Source organism: Sturnus vulgaris, unplaced genomic scaffold (assembly GCF_052056855.1).
Source record: "Sturnus vulgaris isolate bStuVul1 unplaced genomic scaffold, bStuVul1.hap1 Scaffold_87, whole genome shotgun sequence".
Classification (NCBI taxonomy): Eukaryota; Metazoa; Chordata; class Aves; order Passeriformes; family Sturnidae; genus Sturnus; species Sturnus vulgaris.
Genome location: NW_028276756.1, coordinates 1334530 through 1338427, shown reverse-complemented (window position 1 = coordinate 1338427; position 3898 = coordinate 1334530). Strand labels below are relative to the sequence as shown.

General features: G+C 61.5%; 1 non-coding gene across 1 annotated transcript; it reads left to right on the top strand.

Annotated features, from left to right (window-relative positions):
- The first annotated feature begins 215 nt into the window (after window positions 1-215).
- LOC148217277 (small nucleolar RNA SNORD45) lies at window positions 216-299 on the top strand. The gene has a single exon (XR_015801126.1). It is a non-coding gene; the product is annotated as a small nucleolar RNA SNORD45 (small nucleolar RNA).
- Window positions 300-3898: the final 3599 nt, after the last annotated feature.

The following is a 3898-nucleotide window of genomic DNA, read 5'->3' as shown; positions in this document are numbered from 1 at the left end:
AGCGGGGATTGGGGGGATAGCGGGGATTGGGGGGATAGCGGGGATTGGGGGGGATAGCGGGGATTGGGGGGATAGCGGGGAACGGGGGGGATAGCGGGGAACGGGGGGATAGCGGGGATTGGGGGGATAGCGGGGAACGGGGGGGATCCTCTGTGTGGGTGCCGGTGCCGGGGCTGTGGAAGGAAGGGGAGGAGGAGGAGGAGGAGGCGCTGGCCGGCCCGGGATGAGCGCTGGCATGTATTATCTGAGGCGAGCTGATGTCTCTCACCGCTTTAGCTCTAGAATTACTCTGAGGCCCGGCCATCCCTCCCTCCCTCCCTCCCTCCGGCAGCGCAGCTTTTGCCCGCGGTGCCATCGAGTCCCCGGGCCGGGCTCTGAGCCCGGAGCTCTGCTCAGGCCGGCCCTAAAGCCGCAATGTTTTGTGCTTCCCGCAGGTGTGTGGTTAAAGCCGGGACATTCCAGGCCCGGTGTCTGATGCAGCGTTTTGGAGAGTGCCCAGAGCTGCAGGTGCCAGTGGCACAGGTGAGGTTTGGGGTGACCCAGGCGCTCCCAAGGCTTTGGATGTGCAGCCCCTGGGAAGGCTCCCTGGGCCTGTGCTGGGCTCCTGTCAGCTCCCCAGGCATGGGTTTGTGGGCAGGGAAAGGAAAGGAGCCAGGGCCTCGTGTTCATCTGGGTCCTTTTGTATCTAAAGTCCAGATTTGGCTTCTGGTGCTCTATTTTCTACTGCAATTTAAACATTCTGTTTTTAATAAAACTATTTCTGGTGTCGTTTTCGTGTCCCTGGAGACACAATGGCCATCGTGTGGGGAGGAGGGATTGCTCAGGAAGGAGAAAGGATGGGGGAAAGGTGCTTGTAATTTTACTTCTCAATGTCCTCTGATTTTTTGGGCAATAACTTCAGGTCATTCTCCTCCATGGAGTGTGTTTGGCCAGTGATCAGGGCGAGGTTTCTCCCCGTTCTTATCCCAGGGCAGGAGCCTTTCAGCGTGGGCTCTGTGCCACTGGGTGGCCTCGTGGTTTTCTGTCTCTTGTGATCGCTGTGTGCATCTCCAGGGAGGCAAACGAGGCCATGCTGAGCCTCGAGATGCAAAATGTTCCCATTTGCCAGGGAAATGTTCGTGTTGGGCAGGCTGGGAACATCTCAGCATGTCCAGGGCCGGTGAGGGATGGGGTCCAGCACTCCAAGTGACGCTGGGACCAGAACCACAAGGACCATTTGGAGCCACACTTGACCCTGGGGATGACCTTGACCTCAGCCTGACGCTGCTTCACCCCAGGACAGGAGAGCCACCATCAGCTTTTATTACCCACCCATAAAAGCTTCACCTTTGAACCTCCCCAAATCCCATCTGGGACCCCCCCAAACTCTGGGACCCCTCTCCAGCCCCCTCAGCCACGCTGTGGCCGCAGCTTCATCTCAGTGAAGGGGATGGAGACGTTGAAGCCTTTCCAGGGGAACCAGTGGATGCCCTGTGGGAGAGCTGGGGGGTCAGAACCCTTGGAGAGTTCCAGAGACCCCCATAAATCCCCATAGAGACCCCACAGACGCCTCCCAGATTCCTATGGGCACTCATGGACCCTTAGGGATCCCCATAGACACCCCAGAGACCACAGAGATCCCCACAGGCCCTACAGGACCACACAGGCCCTATAGATCCCACAGACCCTTTTTCCACAGGGCCCTATGGAACCCTATGGACTCCCACAGACCCCTATGGACCCTCAGAGAACCCCATGGACCCTCCCAAAGATTCCCTCATACACCCCCAGACCCCTCCATAGTCCTATAGCCCACCCTAGACCTCCCCTAGCCCCCCTTAAAATACCCAAAGCCCCTTGCAAAGACCCCCAGATCCCCTCCAGACTCCCCCAAAATCTCCTCCAGGCCCCACAAATCCCCCCCATAGCTCCCCATACCCCCTTAAATCCCCTCGAGACCCCCCGAAATCCCCCCCAGACCCCCCCAATCCCCCACCCCGTGCCCCCCCCCCGGCCCAGGTGGGTACCTGGTGGTCCCGGGGGTCCCGTAGAGCCCGTTCAGGTTGGCACAGTGGCAGTTTCGGTACCACCAGGCTCCCCCGGAGGCCGCGGGGTGGGGGGGGTGGTGGGGGCGGCCCGAGGGGTCCCGAGGGTCCCGGGAGTCCCGGTCCCGTGTGGAGAAGGGGCTGCCCGAGTGGCAGGAGAGGGCATCTCCTGTGGGGGGACATGTCAGGGACCCCCAAACTCAGCAGGAGCCACCAAAACCCACCCGAAACCCCAATACCCCCAGGGACCCCAAAACCCACCAGAGTTTCTCAAAACCCACCAAGGACCCCCAAACCTACCAGGAACCACCAAAACTCAGCAGAAACCCCAAAATACCCCAAGGACCCCAAAACTTATCAGGCACCCCGAAATCCACCAGAAACCCCAAAACCACCAGGGACCCCCAGGGACCCCAAAACCCACCAGCGACCCCACAGTCCTCTGCCATCCAGTGAACCCCCGAACCCCCCATGGATCCCAAATCCCATCAGGACTCCCAAAAATTCCACCCCAAACCCCCCCGGAACCCCCCCCGGCCCCGGCGGTGCCGCTGAACGCTCCCACGCGGAGCCGGTACCGCTCCTGGGCGCTGCCCACGGCCAAGTCGCGATAGATCGCCAAGGCCGAGTCGCGACCGGCCCGCAGCTCCACGCGCAGCTCCGTGGGGGTCGCGGCCGTCGGCTCGTGCAGCGCCTCGTTCCCTGCACCCCAAAAATCCTCCGGTACCCCCAGGACTCCTGCGGGGTCCCCTCGAGTTCCCCCGTCCCCCCCCCAATGCTCTCCCTGAAATATTGGGGACCCCCAAACTGCTGGGGACCCCAAATGTGCCCCATGAACTCCTGGAGACCCCCCAAATCCTTCCCGGACCCCAAAACCGGATCTGAATGTTGGGGACCCCAGAAGTGTCCCCTGATCTCCTGGAGACCCCCCAAATCCTTCCCGGACCCCAAAACCGGATCTAAATATTTGGGGGAGACCCCAAACTCCTGGAGACCCCAAAAGTGAACTCCTGGAGACCTCCCTCAAATCCTTCCCGGACCCCAAAACCAGATCTGAATATTTGGGGAGACCCTCCCTGGATCCTACGAGTTCCCCTCTCGGAACCCTGGGGATCCCCCAAATTTTGGGCTCCCACCGAGTACCCCCTGCTGCCGCCCCAGGCTCTCCTCAAAGTTCCCCCAAACCCTGGCAGTGCCTCCCAGTCGCCCCAGATATTTTTATAGGTCCCCCCCAAAATCCCCAGGGCCCCCCCAAATCCCCAGGGCCCCCCGGCCGAGCCAGAATTCGCCGCTGACGTTGCCGAAGCCGCGGGCGTACGAGTCCCACCCCCTCCAAAACCCCAAAACCCCTCTGATCCCCCAAACCCCAATTTCCATCCCATAAACCCTAGAGAACCCTTCCAGTCCCTCTCAGTGCCCCCCAGTCCCCTCCCAGTGCCTTTCCAGCACCCCTCAACCTCTCCAATGCCCTCCAACACCCCCTGCGGGACCCCCCCAATTACCCCAAACCCCCTCATTTCCCCCCCATAAACCCTGTAGAGCCCCCCACCCCCTCCCAGTATCCCAAAGTTCCCTCTCAGTGCCCCCCAGCACCCCTCAACCTCCCCAACACCCCCTGCAGGACCCCCAATTGCCCCCAAACCCCCTCAGGACGCCCTAGTTGCCCCCAAACCCCCTTATTTTCCCCCAAAACGCCATAAATCTTCCTCTAAACCCCTGTAGGACCCCCCAGCATTGCTCCCAGTGCTCCCAGTGCTCCCAGTCGCACCAGGCAGCCGCCGCCGTCCGTGTCCATGTCACAGAAGACGCGGAGGGGCCGGGCCGGGTCCCCCCCGAGGAAGATGAGGGTGTCCCGGGAGGGTCCCGGCCCGTTC